Raw genomic sequence first — 15,881 nt, 5'->3', positions numbered from 1 at the left:
ATGAGCCTGCCACTGGCCTAGGAGGCATTCAGGGTGCTGTGACCTCACATGTACAGCCAGTAGCCATGAGCCTGACACTGGCCTAAGAGGAACTGAGGCTGCTGTGACCTCACAAGCACAGCCAGCAGTCATGAGACTGTCACTGGCCTCGGAGGCACTGAGGCTGCTGTGACCTCACAACCACAGCCAGCAGCCATGAGCCTGCCACTGGCCTTGGAGGCTATCAGGCTTCTGTGACGTCACAAGCACAGCCAGCAGCCATGAGCCTGACACTGGCGTAGGAGGCACTGAGGCTGCTGTGACCTCCCAAGCACAGCCAGCAGCCATGAGCCTGACACTGGCCTAGGAGCACTGAGGCTGCTGTGACCTCACAACCACAGCCAGTAGGGGGCGCTGTGGACAAACCTAGAAGGCACTGAGGCTGCTGTGACCTCACAAGCACAGCCAGCAGCCATGAGCCTGCCACTGGCCTAGGAGGCACTCAGGCTGCTGTGATGTCACAAGAACAGCCAGCAGCCATGAGCCTGACACTGGCCTAAGAGGAACTGAGGCTGCTGTGACTTCACAAGCAGAGCCAGCAGCCATGAGGTTGCCACTGGCCTAGGAGGCATTCAGACTGCTCTTACCTGACAACCACAGCCAGTAGCCATGAGCCTGACACTGACCTGAAAGGCACTGAGGCTGCTGCGACCTGAATAGCACAGCCAGTAGGAGCCTGCCATTGGCCTATGTGGCACTGAGGCTGCTGTGACCTCAAAAGCACAGCCGGCAACAAGGAGCCTGCCACTGGCCTCGGAGGCAGTGAGTCTACTGCGATGTCACAAGCACAGCCAGCAAGGGTCGCTGTACACTAACCGAGGAGGCCCTGAGTCTGCTGTGACCTCACAAGCACAGACACCAATCAGGAGCCTGCCAGTGGCCTATGAGGCACTCAGGTTGTTGTCACCTCACAAGCACAGCCAGCAGGGGGCGCTGTAGAACAAGCTAGGAGTCACTGAGGCTGCTGTGACCTCACAGGTACAGCCAGCAGCCATGAGCCTGATACTGGCCTCAGAGGCACTCAGGCTACTGTGACCTCACAAGCACAGCCAGGAACCATGAGCCTGCCACTGGCCTATTGGGCACAGAGTCTGCTGTGACCTCACAAGCACAACCAGCAGGGGGCGCTGTAGACTAACCTTGGAGGCACTGAGGCTGCTGTGACCTCAAAAGCACAGCCAGCAGGTATGAGCCTTACACTGGCATAGGAGGCACTGAGGCTGCTGTGACGTCAGAAGCACAGCCAGCAGCCATGAGCCTGCCACTGGCCTCGGAGGCACACAGGCTGCCGTGACATCACAAGAACAGCCAGCGGGGGGCACTGGACACTAACCCATGAGGCAGTGAGGCTGCTGTGCCGTCACAAGCACAGCCAGCGGCCAGTAGCCTGCCACTGGCCTCAGAGCTACTCAGGCTGCTGTGACCTCACAAGCACAGCCAGCAGCCAGGAGACTGCCACTGGCCCAGGAGGCACTCAGGCTGCTATGACGCCACAAGCACAGCCAGCATCCATCAGACTGCCACCGGCCTAGGAGGCACTGAGGCTGCTGTGACCTCACAAGCACAGCCAGCAGCCAGGAGACTGCCACTGGCCTCAGAGGTACTCAGGCTGGTATGCCCTCCCATGTATAGCCAGCAGTCAGGAGCCTGTCACTGGCCTAGGAGGCACTGAGGCTGCTGTGATGTCACAAGCACAGCCAGCAGCCATGAGACTGCCACCGGCCTAGGAGGCACTGAGGCTGCTGTGACCTCACAAGCACAGCCAGCAGCCATGAGCCTGACACTACCCTCGGAGGCACTGAGGATACTGTGACCTCCCAAGCACAGCCAGCAGCCATAAGCCTGCCACTGACAGAGAAGGCACTGAGGCTGCTGTGACCTCACAAGCACAGTCAGCAGCCATGAGACTGCCACTGGCCTATGAGGCACTGAGGCTGCTGTGACCTCACAAGCACAGCCAGCAGCCGTGAGACTGCCACTGGCTTAGGAGGCACTCAGGCTGCTGTGACCTCAAAAGCACAGCGAGCAGCCAGGAGCATGACACTGGTCTCGGAGGTACTCAGGCTGCTGTGAGCTCACAAGCACAGCCAGCAGCCAGGAGCCTGCCACTGGCCTAGGAAGCATTCAGGATGCTGTGACCTCACAAGCACAGCCAGCAGCCACAAGCCTGACACTGGCATGAGATGCACTCAGGCTGCTGTGACCTCACAAGCACAGCCAGCATCCATGAGCCTGACACTGGCCTAGGAGGCACTCAGGCTGCTGTGACCTGACAAGCACAGCCAGTGCAGGGCGCTGTAGACTAACCTAGGAGGCACTGAGCCTGCTGTGACATCACAAGCACAGCCAGCCGCCAGGAGACTGCCACTGTCTCAGGAGGCACTGTGGCTGCTGTGACCTCACAAGCACAGCCAGCAGCCAGGAGCCTGCCACTGGCCTAGGAGGCACACAGGCTGCTGTGACCTCACAAGCACACCCAGCAGCCAGGAGCCTGCCACTGGCCTAGAAGGCAGTCAGGCTGCTGTGACCTCAGAAGCACAGCCAGGAGGTATCAGCCTGCCACTGGCGTAGGAGGCATTCAGGCTGCTGTGAACTCAGAAGCACAGCCAGCAGCCATGAGCCTGCCACTGGCCTCAGAGGCTCTCAGGCTGCTGTGACCTCACAAGCACAGCCAGCAGCCAGGAGCCTGCCACTGGCCTAGAAGGCAGTCAGGCTGCTGTGACCTCAGAAGCACAGCCAGGAGGTATCAGCCTGCCACTGGCGTAGGAGGCATTCAGGCTGCTGTGAACTCAGAAGCACAGCCAGCAGCCATGAGCCTGCCACTGGCCTCAGAGGCTCTCAGGCTGCTGTGACCTCACAAGCACAGCCAGCGGCCAGGAGCTTGCCACTGGACTAGGAGACACTGAGGCTGCTGTGCCCTCAAAAGCACAGCCAGCAGCCAGGAGCCTGCCACTGGCCTAGGAGGCGCTGACGCTACTGTGACATCACAAGCACAGCCAGCAGTCATGAGACTGCCACTGGCCTCGGAGGCACTGAGGCTGCTGTGACCTCACAAGCACAGCCAGCAGCCATGAGTCTCGCACTGGCCTAGGAGGCACTCAGGCTGCTGTGACCTCACAAGCACAGCCAACAGCCATGAGCCTGCCACTCGCCTAGGAGGCACTCAGGCTGCTGTTACGTCACAAGCACAGGCAGCGGCCACGAGCCTGCCACTGGCCTCGGAGGCACACAGGCTGCTGTGACCTCAGAAGCACACCCTGTAGGGGGTGTTGTAGACTACCCTAGGACGCACTGAGGCGGCTTTGACCTCACAAGCACATCCAACAGGGGCCGCTGTAGTCTAACCTGGGAGGCACTCAGTCTGCTGTGACCTCACAAGCACAGCCAGCAGCCATGAGCCTGCCACCGGCCTAGGAGGCACTGAGGCTGCTGTGACCTCACAAGCACAGCCTGTAGGGGGCGCTGTAGACTAACCTAAGAGGCACTCAGGCTGCTATGATGTCACAAGCAGAGCCAGCAGCCATGAGCCTGACACTGGCTTAAGAGGCACTGAGGCTGCTGTGACCTCACAAGCACAGCCAGCAGCCATGAGCCTGCCACCGGCCTAATAGGCACTGAGCCTGCTGTGACCTCACAATCACAGCCAGCAGCCAGCAGCCTGCCACTAACCTATGAGGCACTGAGGCTACTGTGATGTCAAAAGCACAGCCAGCAGCCAGGGGCCTGGCACTGGCCTAGTAGGCACTGAGCCTGCTGTGACCTCACAAGCACAGCCAGTAGTGGGCGCTAGACAATAACCTAGGAGGTACTGAGGCTGCTGTGACCTCACAAGCACAGCCAGCAGCCAGCAGCCTGCCACTGGCCCAGGAGGCAGTGAGTCTGCTGTGACATCACAAGCACAGCCAGCAGCCATGAGCCTGCCACTGGCCTCGGGGGCACTCAGGCTGCTGTGACCTCACAAGCACAGCCAGCAGCCAGTAGCCTGACACTGGCCTAGGAGGCACTGAGGCTGCTGTGACATCACAAGCACAGCCAGCAGCCAGGAGCCTGCCACTGGCCTCGGAGGCACGGAGGCTGCTATGACCTCAGAGGTACAGCCAGCAGGGGTGCTGTAGAGTAACCAATGAGGCACTGAGGCTGCTGTGACCTCACAAGCACAGCGAGCAGCCAGGAGCCTGCTACTGGCCTCTGAGGCACTGAGGCTGCTGTGACCTCACAAGCATAGCCACCAGATATGAGCCTGACACTGGCGTAGGGGGCACTTAGGCTGCTGTGACCTCACAAGCACAGCCAGCAGCCATGAGCTTGCCACTAACCTATGAGGCACTGAGGCTGCTGTGACCTCACAAGCACAGCCGGCAGCCAGGAGCCTGACACTGGCCTAGGAGGCACTCAGGCTGCTCTGACCTCACAAGCACAGCCAGCAGCTGGGAGCCTGCTCCTGGCCTACGAGGCACTGAGGCTGCTGTGACCTCACAAGCACAGCCAGCAGCCAGCAGCCTGCCACTGGCCTAGGAGACACTCAGGCTGCTGTGACCTCACAAGAAAAGCCAGCAAGGGGCGCTGCAGACTAACCTAAGAGGCACTCAGGCTGCTGCGACCTCACAAGCACAGCCAGCAGCCAGGAGACGCTCACTGGCCTTGGTGGCACTGAGGCTGCTGTGACCTCACCAGCACAGCCAGCAGCCATGAGCCTGCCACAGGCCTAGGAGGCACTGAGGCTGCTCTGATGTCACAAGCACAGCTAGCAGGCATGAGCCTGCCACTAACCTATGAGGCACTGAGGTTGCTGTGACCTCACAAGCACAGCCAGCAGCCATGAGCCTGACACTGGCCTCAGATGCACTAAGGCTGCTGTGACCTCACATGCACAGACAGTAGGGGGCGATATACACTAACCCATGAGGCACTGAGGCTGCTGTGACTTCAAAAGCACAGCCAGCAGCCATGAGCATGGCACTGGCCTAGGAGGCACTTAGGCTGCTGTGACCTCACAGGCACAGCCAGCAACCAGGAGCATTCCACTGGCCTAGGAGGCACTGAGGCCGCTGTGACCTGATAAGCACAGCCAGCAGCCAGGAGCCTGCCACTGGGCTCGGAGGCACTGAGGCTGCTGTGACCTCACTAGCACAGCCAGCAGCCACGAGCCTGCCACAGGTCTATGGGGCCCTGAGTCTGCTCTGAGCCCACAAGCACAGCCAGCAGGGGGCGCTGGACACTAAACTATGAGGCACTGAGGCTGCTGTGACCTCACAAACACAGACAGCAGCCATGAGCCTGCCACTGGCCTAGGAGGCACTCAGGCTGCTGTGACCTCACAAGCACAGCCAGCAGCCATGATCCTGCCACTCATGAGCATCACATTCATCAACCCTGTTTTATTCATCTTCTTAGTTTACCATGAAGAATTAATAGATTCATAAGATAGAAATGACAATTACTTCTTATTCTGACTGCCTAATTTCTGCTTAATTTTATTTATGTAGGGGAACATTTCTTGATGAAACTTAGAGGGTGATTCAGAATCCTATTTCTCAAGCACCACTTAATTCCTAAAGATGCCTGGAAACAATTAATGTGTTTGTTTTGACTGCAGAGTTGCTTAGACACCCAAAGTCTTCTGAGTTCTCGGAAGAGCTAGGTTAGCTGTGATACAAACATGAGTAGGGAGATACCTATTCTCTGCCTCTGCCTTGCCTTTCCAATACCCCTCTAATTACATATTACTTGAGTCCAACTATATTGTGATGGATTTATAATGGAATATTATCCTGTAATTATTTAGCAGTCTCACCCAGATTTTGATATTTACAGATTTTATTTTTGAATAGAAACATTAAAATAGAAAAAAAAGTTTAAAATATACGAGTAGGCTACTATTGATCATGATCACAGAAGAACTGGATACAAGACTGCATTGCTATTCATTGCAAAAATAGTTTAGAAGCTATTTGAATTTTTATCTAGTGGAATCTCTTCAGCTAACTCCTAATTTTGAAAACAATGGGAGTTTTATTGATACCTCCAGTGGACATAGAACAATATCCAAAATATACAAGTTAATTTTGTTTCTTTCTGGAGCAACTTAGATTTTTGGAGCTATTCACCTGTTTGTTTATTTTGGTGAAAATGCAGGTTTTTAAAATGTCAGTGCAGTTTTGTGCAGTTTTCTATTTGACCTCTCACAGCTATCAATATATCAATATATAAAATATCACAAAAGCAAGTATGTGATTTAAAATATAAGCAATACTTTTCATATTATAAAACAATTATTGCTAATGAAAGGTCAGGAAGTAGTACATAGGCATATAGTCACTACTGTGTTGATATATATAATACAGTCAAATGAATGCATTTAAAGGGAAATTATTAGAAAACACTGGTTTCATGCAAAGGCTACTGAAATCAGTTGGAGCTAATCTATTCACTTCTGTATGATTATTGATCAGTGCTAGTGACCTCTTTCAGGGCATTTTTAATAGAATACACATGCAAAATTAAATAATACTTCAGAACAGTGAGCAGTTGTAGGAATGAGGAGATTGTATAGATCACTGTCTGAGTTGCAAAGGATAGATGGAAAGAAAGTATTATATGGGTATGTTTTACACAGAAAATTTTAAAACCATAAATATTTACTAGGAAAACAAGAAGTGAAAAACAAAACATAAACACAGAATGGATTCTGAAAGAATTTAAGCAATGGATATGTCATGGAAAATAATCTCATCTTCTCAGACCTGAATATTATGTTTGGGTTAGAAATGAATTAAACTGATGAACTGGTAAAATCTATGACAAGATATTAAAGAGGAAATTTAGAAAGACTAATAGAAGAGAAGATGTCAAAAATGCCCAGGACTAGATACTCAATCAGAGATAGTCCATCAAGCAAAACAGGAAAGAGAAACAAAGCTGAGGAAAGGATATTGTATAAAACATTTCTTTAAAATTATTACTTGACTTGATCATCCTGAAGAACATTCAGTGGATAGAGGGAAATGCTAAAGTCTGGAATAAGAAGATAACGAACTCAGGATACTTTGAGATAAGTTAATTTCAGCTCTGTGATCTTTCATAACTGTGGAACATTGCTTATGATCACAGAGCAAAAACAGGGATTGGCAGGACACACCAGCACTGAAAAGTAATTCATCGCTGCTGACAAAACAGAAAAGGAATTGATTAATTGCATTTGTTTTAACTATTCTTGTTTCTTTTTTAGGAAATTTAATTTCTAAAAAATTAAATATTAAAATAGTGTTTTATCAGCATAATATTTCTGAAATGAAAATTGAAAGCTTCCCACTGCAATTATGGTCCTTATTCAAAAGAAAGAAGTCTTATGGACAAATGAACCTACAGGTGACAACCTTTAATTTTCTGGATGCTGAAATGTCAGCCCCCTTTATGTGGCTAGAAATATTCTGCGTAACATTAAATTGCAGACTTCATTCATGCTAGTCCTGATATCCTTCTGAAAAGATGGACATGAAAAGCAGCATTTATTTTTTGAGGTAAGAAAGGAAATAGTGGAATCAGAAAGATTTTTCACTGCTGGAGAGTGACCACAACACTTTGTACCCTACTGGCATAGTGGTTTATAGCAAACTTGAATGTATGAAACTGACTGACAGAAAACTAAGATATGGGAATACACACACAGGAATTTACGCATTGCAACCAGATTTTTAATCTAATGCCTCAGCTGGAGTCTTCAGATAGGCTGAACCATGACTGGAAGAAATATTAGTATCTTTTGTGCTATACTGGGCTAGCAGATTCTTGAATTCAAATGACAAAGATCATTGCACAAGTGAATAATTGTCCCTTAATTTTGAGATTGTTAGAATGTAACAGAACATCAGGTTTTGAGATTTAACAATAAACACTTCACAATGTCATATAAGACAAAATAATGTCTTTTAAATCAGTTACCAAATAATTTGATCCCCACCCTTCTTACACTTTAATTCTATATTATCTGTTTTTTATATGGATGATGGATAAGATAATTACGTGGTTGGTCAAATGGATTCATCACTATTTCTTGAAGAGTTTGCGTGAGAAAATCCTTTATGCATTACTAATCCCTCCCTGAAACCTAGCAATTTTTCAGGAAGAATCACATTTTTTCTGAAGGACTGCATTCCTTCTCAGAAGTGCACGAACAACAACATTGCCATTACAAAATCTCTTTTGTTACCCTATCAGTCCAAAGAGATTATTAAAACTCTTCTAAGTGAACATGCAGAAATCTCCTGGGAATTCCAAATATACATAAACTTAGAAAAGCTGGTTCAACAGTCTTGCTGGGACTCCCGCTCCTTGCAAGCTGTGCTAATGCAATACCATGATCCAGTGTGCTTTGGCTAGCATAAACATCTTTAGGAGGCCCCTGCAAACTAGCACGCACCAGCTCAAGCTTGCATTTGTGCTAAAATGTGTAAATAGATTTTGAAATAGAGAAGGCTTATACTCTTAACCCATACATTCACGTACTACTCATCCAGTTCAGTTGGGAGTACAGATATAGATGTTCAGCAATAACTTCCTCATGTATAGCAATGGTATATAGTATAAATATGCTGTAAGTTACAACTTAACTCAAAATCAATAGAACTGCTCTGTCTTCATACCACAAAATACCTCCTTTAGGATAAAATATCTGCTTTAGGATAAGCACAATCATTCTCTGGGTTCCATTCACTAACTCTCATGGGAGCTTAGACACCACAAGGCTAATAGGCACCCACTTGTAGATAACTGTATGAGGAATCTGCATCTTAAATTTCATATCACCTAATGGGAAATGTATTCTCTGGTCTGTGAAAAGAATAGCTTGAGAGAATTTTACTATTCAGTAAAGAGTGATAGAGTGATATGACAAAATTTGTTCTCACAATGATTTTACAATGATTTTTCAAATTCTTCCAATGTTAATAAAGTCATTCCTAAATTACAATTAACAACGTAAGAGCAAAATACTTCTTTCTTTGTTCTTTGAAAATAGAACCGTTATGCAAAATATAATAAATTTATATTATGCAAGTGGAAAATAAGCTTTATGGAGGACACTGTTTAAGGTGTCCTGAAGAAACTCCACAGAAATTTTTTTCCAGTTGCAGAATGTATCAATTTCCAGTTTATTGTAGTCAAAGTACATTTATACATTACTACTTCTAATTTTCAAACTGTCATAATATACTCATACAGTGTTATCACACAGTCATAGACAGATAAATATTTATGTGATGATGAAGCTTTCAGAAGCCTTTGGTGTATTAAAGTATACTCAGATCTTTACTCACAGTGCATATTAATCTGAAACAATTATTAAACATATGCAGTAACTTTGCTAAAATTTGTTACAGAATATTTTACTGATGAAATGGCTCCAGGATTCAAATTATTCATTACTTACCCCTGTTCTTTGAACTTCCAAGAAAATTGCTCTTTGAAAAGATTTCTCCCACACTGCCAACTCAATGCCAAGCTCTACATTGAAATAATGACTCTTGCTATGTCCAACCATAACACTGAAACAATAAGGCCTCTGGTCTTCAAGATCATAGTCTTGATGAATACCTAAATACAAGTTTGCTTGTAGCCAGCAATCATCAGCAAGCCAGAGCTGAAAGACATGTTTCAGTATGTGACTCTTCATCTAGCAAAAACAAGCAGTTACGGCAACATTGTCTTCTGTAAATGACAGGTACTCACTTATTTATGTTGTTATATTAACAATTATCTTGAAGCAATGCTTTGAGAATTAAGGAATATTTGCAAAGACAACTTCTCTTTTACTTTTTATTCACTTTAACCTGTATGTACAATCTGAGCTACTTCTGTACTTCCAAAATACCGTCAAAGTAATCTAAGCAATACATACATTGTAATTTAAAAGGATTTTATAGTAATGAAGTTGAGGAGGAAGGGATGATTAGGAGGGTGACCAGAAGGAAGTTCTCTGACTGAGGTTAGAGAACAAGCCTACCAACGAAAGAGGGAAAGAAGGATTTTGGAGAGATACTGGGGATAAATTTGGGAGACAGCATATGGGAGTGCATCAGAACTTCTAAGAAAGCCAATGGCTGTACAGCAGATAGCATACTATTGTTTCTCCAGAGGATGGTGGGAGAAGTTTCTTAAAAATTCATCCATGATTCCAGGTGATGACTAAAACGTCTGCACTATCATGCTGAAGAGAGAGAGGAACACCTATTAGCAGGTGTGTTGATAATATATGGAACTATATTTTATATCCTTCCAGTTCTGTTTCTCCCCTTTTCCAGCTATCCTGTGATCAACCATTTGGAAGTGAATTGCTATTTTTTGTTTTATATGTGAACTTGAATTCAAACTTCTATAAGCAAAATGGTGTCTTACCTACTTTATAAAAATGGACCGTTTAAAATAGCAAAAATTGTGACTATGATATCAGATACCAGTTCCAAGTAAAGCAATTCCCTCTAATTTAAATATTTTAGCTTTTGAATTTATAATCTATTATAAAAGTAAATATATAAATATATATAAATACATATTATATAATATATATTCTTTTATGTTTTTTCATCATAGGTTTTTCAAATGTCTTCATAATAGCACCCCTTTGAACTAACATATTTATGAAAAAATCGGCAGGAAATAGCCCCTCGCAGTCAGTGGAGTTGTATCTGAGATAAATTTAGCTGACCACATACCTAGTTTAAGTTGCACAGTTAATCAAGGAACTGATTAGTGTGATTTTGTGAAACAAGAAAAAAAAACCTTTTAAAGATGAAATAAAACAAAAGACTCCCCCATATAGTGATAAATGCTTCTAAGAAAGAAATTACTTTTGAAACAGACTTAAATGAATGGTATCTTATTTAAAGTGTTTCCCAAACACTAAACTCAGATTTGTAAGATTGAAAGATTGAGTTTCTTTTTCTTGAAGCACTTTTAATGAGCCCATTTCATTTTACAGTTTTGGTCCAGTCATAGATTACTCAGAGGTGACACTGAAAAGAACTTCTTATAAGCTCAAAGAAATGATATTTTGTTTACAATCAAGTGGAGGGAAATTCCTGACTTGCTTGAATGCAGTTGAAGAGCTCTGCACCAGTCTTACAGCAGAGTACAAGTACTCCACGCTAGTTGGATTCCAGTCTGCTAATGCAGTAATTTATTAACAATCTAATGGTTATTCTGGAAATGACAACATGAGCTTACACAGGTCCCTTAGTAGCTGCCAGTGTGCCCTGCAACTACAAGGGCAGTGAAGTGAGACCCTGCCATCAACTTCAGGACAAACCAGAACTTCCACATTACTCTTTTATAACCAAAATACATCCCTGTAACACAAGGTTTTGTAAATGAAAACACACTCTTACAAGAAACTTCCTTTATGTTTCAGTTTATCATTGATTAGCACGAAAACTGAGAAAAACAAAACTAAATTAAAAAGCCAGTCTTTCCAGCTGCTTATAGATTTAAATATTTTCACCAGTTGAATTTTCAAATTATATATGTTTTAGTTTCTATATATTAGATAGGGCTCTTTCCCACCTCCCTTTCTCTTTGACGGCACAGGGAAGAGAACAGTGAAAGAACAAAAGGGACTTTGCAAAAAGAATCCCATTCGTTACGCTCTAATGTCACCTATAAAGAGCGTTTTGTTTCTGGGTTTAGGAGAGGTCTCTAGTCAGCCAGATATGGGATAAAAGCAGATGCTGGACTGGACATAGGTGGCTTTGAAAAGATCAGAATGCAGCTTTGTACCCAAGTCCTAGAATCCTGTAGTCAGAATAAGCACTTTAAAGATTTTGCATTCATTTTTCCAGGACCTATAGTAGTCTATCATAACCTACCAAAGTCTGGACCTGCAACCCATGTACCTAAAAACAAACAAATAAGCAAACAACTGGGATCTGAACATCTAAATGTAACCTACAATCATGTGTATAAAATAAATGCTTACAAGTTTAGGGTCCTGTGTCCTTCCTGTTCTAGATGAACACACAACCACCTTCACAGGAGAGCAGTGAAGGTTCCCTTTTCAGTAATAAAAAGCAGAAGAAAAAACTGCTTTGCTAGCACATTCTCCTCCAGGTACTGCCCCATATTCACAAACAGCACCAAACTTCTCATGTGGGAACTGAAAATTTTGCTTGTGCTCGTGAACTACTGAGTAACATAAAGCTGGCATATCTAACTTTATGCCATTTACTCAAACCTAAGCTGTGATGTGTGCTGTGGGTGTTTTAGGGGGCACCTTGGACGTGGCATGTAATACCACCAGGGTACACTGCACTTCATTGTCAAAAATGGCCCTGCAGCTATTCTAGGAGAGAATGGTCTTGAGGCAGTTCAAACCGATTTTCCCATGCTTTTTTGGACTGATGAAATGGAAGCTGAGCAGAGATTCTCCTATGTTCCCAAGTGTCACCTCTTTTTCAGCAGCCATGGACTAATAGGTATTAAGCCTACTTCTGCTTTGAGACTCAGTAATGCTTACCCTGGCTCTTAGACTAATACATATATATTTTTTTACTTTGACTGAATGTGAAAATGTGATGTGTGGAAACACTACGTATTAGAAGAAAATGAAATGTTTTTTAAGGCAGATTGATTTTTAAAAAGTATCTAATGTTCTTGCCTCTGAACTATACAGATTTTCAGTAACAGTTCCAGTAAATATGGAGTATGAGTTAAGATGTAGGGGGAAAAATGAGATAAATGAGATCAGATTTTCAATCATCTGGTTGTTACCACTGAATGTTCATGTATGTTCAAGTGTGAGAATGTGAAATATGAATATTCATTCACATATTTGCATATGTATGTTTATGTTTGCATGTGTGTGTGTGTATATATGTACATATGTAAACACACACAAACCTAAAATATAGCAAGTGTTTTGTGTTAAAATCTAATTTCCATATTGAATTCTTATTTTCCATTTTTAACTTATGTTATAATCAACACGAGAAGCTTACAATCTGATGTGTAACAACTGACCTTGCCTTAAGAACCATCTTTCCTAAGAACCAAAATGATACAATATTCTCCACTACACCCTTATAGTAGTTCTAACTAGCTTCGGAAAATCTTTAAAAACGCTCTCCCAAAACTGCAGTCTTTACAACATGAATTCCACCTTTGAGTCTGCCATGCAGAAGCTTTAATCTCTTAAGAATTTTGTCCATGTTTGTTGATTCACACAATTTCCTTCATTTGTCATGTATACTAAAGAACCAACAGAAAAGAAACTTAAGTGTTGAGTTTAAGCTTTTGTAATTTAGTTAATTTAATCACTAAGATTTGGAATTAAGCATTCATCTATTAAAATGTCAAGGACATTACGAGTTGAATTGTGGGTAGTCTATTTCCCACTTTTTCTTAATGAAAATTAAGAATTTTCATTTTTTTCATTTTTTTCAGAATTTACTTCAAGCAAATTCTTGTGATGTCCTTGAAATTAACCTTACCAGAATATTCAAGGAAGGACTGAGTATGAAATCAGTAGTAACATTTATAGGAGAGAAAACAAAAACAATGCCTACTATACAGCAAACCCTTCTCAAAAGGCTTGACGAGTATCTACTTTGTCGCTGCCCAATTTATTTATCTGGAAAATATAAGGTTTAATAAAATTTTAAGGAAATAGAATCAATAACCTGGGACAGAGCCTCTGCCCTTTGCTGCAGTGATAGGCAGTGAAGGAATCTCCTCACTCTGGCTGAAGGGCTGGAACTGCTGAACTTTTCATTTACAACAGCAAAATTGGCCACTGAAATCAGTAGAGGCTCCTTTAGCTGTCAGCTAAAGGGAATGACACCTCTGTAAAATGCAGATGTCAGCACATGTTTAAGAACTATTTTTGTAGTTTCTGTCATCTCACATATTCTTTGCTCTGTGGTTATAACTTGATCATATTTTCAAGTTTGTTCTTCTTTTCTTTTTTTTTTTTTTTTAGTCATTATCAGCAAAACAAGCATAGGAAGTATGCCTGTGTTGTTGAAAGCTAGTTTGGAATAAATAGTTTGAGTGGTCGAGATGTTGTACCTATCCATACCTGTCACCCCATTCTTTAAAGAATTTGGTCATTTACTGCAACAGGGAACTCCATTCTGAGCCAGACAGAAAAGGGGGATCGAATGTTATTGTCAGCTCTCTGAAAGATATATTTTTTGATCTTCTCCTTCTGTAACTTGTCCTGAATAATAACTGTGTTGCATCAGAGAAGCATCCGTAACTAGCACTCCCTTACAGTAATGGAACTTAAGTCGGCGAGCTATTGTTCTTCTGCAGTTACGTACAGACAGCAGACCAACCCGTCTTCTTTAGAACACTAGCACATGGTCAAAGGAATAACAGTAAGGAAAGGGTCAGCAGCTGGTCAGAATTGTTTTCAGTTGGTTTGGAATTTTTCAATGAAATAGCATTTCATGAAAAAAGACTGAATTATTGAAAACCTTTTTTTCTGGGAATTCACTCATTTTTATTTTCTTCGAAATATCTCTTATTTAGGATGGCATTTCTTGATGTAATTCTAACAGCAAGTAGTCTAGTAGTTAAAGCACTCATACAGAACGTGAGAGAGATAAGTACAAGTTTTTTCCAGCTAACTTCCCATTTGGATGGCTGCAAACTGGTACCTCTACCTGTCTTTTTGGACCTGTCTTTTCTAGTACCTGTCTTTCTGGACATCATCCTGTGTAAACTTCATAGCTTGCAAACATGGTGAAGGAAAGTATAATTTCACAGTTAGAGTGCAGTCTGGGGACTCAGGTGAATTACAGTCTTCTTATGGCTCTACTTTCAGTCTTCTGCGACTCTACAAGCATACTTTTAATATACCTATGCTTGGGTTTCCCTGTCCAAAATGATGATGATCAAGTTATTTCCCTCACCTGCAAAGCAGTTTCCGATTAGCTGGTAAAGAACTAACTTAATCTATCTGATGGAACTTATCACAAAAATATCTTTCACAAATCAATTCTATAAACAGACTGCTAATGTTTGGCCAAAAAGTCATTCCTCAGGACAAGCTAAAGAGATAAAACATGACAACGTCTCTAGACTATGCAAAAAAGAAAAGAAAAAAACCCTACAATACATGAATGCACCATGTTGTCCTTTGTAAGGTAAAACCAATTATAGTGTTAGTAAGTTACTCACAATCTAACAAGGACAGAATTTTGTATTCCTTATTATGCAAATTAAATAACAGTACCTTACATATATCAAAATTACAAAGAAAGCATTTTTTGTCACAGTCATGTAAAAATCTGACTCATTAAAGAGAAATGCAATATCAAGCTTCATTATGATTAGCTGTTTGTTTCATTCATAATTGACATGGCTGGCTGTAATACTGAAAAATGTCTTCAATTTGGAAGTATTTTAGTAAGTTGCTCGCTTGGTACCTAATCCATTTGCTGTAGTCTCTTATACTTACATAGACAATGCAGCTGCTGCAAAGAATAGGCTTTATAACAACAGATAAACTACTTGAATGTTAGCTACTACCAGTTAATCTTAACTTGAGATCATCATTAACCTGAAGAGGTAAACTCTTTTTACTAAATAGCATAATCGTAATTTTTGGGAAACCTACCTTGTGAATTTTAAACAGAACCTCACAGAGATTTTTTCAGCTCGTACCCAGTCTAGTGTGCTTACCTATAATATCAAAAGAAAATATTAAAAAACATATTTCTTTTTACATATTTCTATTAAAATTATGAAAAGATGAAAAATTAAAAAGATTTCACCAATGATTATTCTACTGGATACTATAAAAATATTCAAACATTACTACACTTAATATCCAGGATTTAAAAAAGACT

The 15,881-nt window shown here is 43.1% G+C and overlaps 1 pseudogene; it reads right to left on the bottom strand.

Moving 5' to 3' along the window:
• Positions 1-9,240: 9,240 nt before the first annotated feature.
• Positions 9,241-15,881, bottom strand: part of LOC135323595 (gamma-2-syntrophin-like) — an 89,098-nt pseudogene continuing 82,457 nt past the window's right edge.

The sequence above is a fragment of the Dromaius novaehollandiae genome, chromosome 25 (assembly GCF_036370855.1).
Source record: "Dromaius novaehollandiae isolate bDroNov1 chromosome 25, bDroNov1.hap1, whole genome shotgun sequence".
NCBI lineage: Eukaryota > Metazoa > Chordata > Aves > Casuariiformes > Dromaiidae > Dromaius > Dromaius novaehollandiae.
This window is presented reverse-complemented; position numbering and strand designations above follow the sequence as displayed.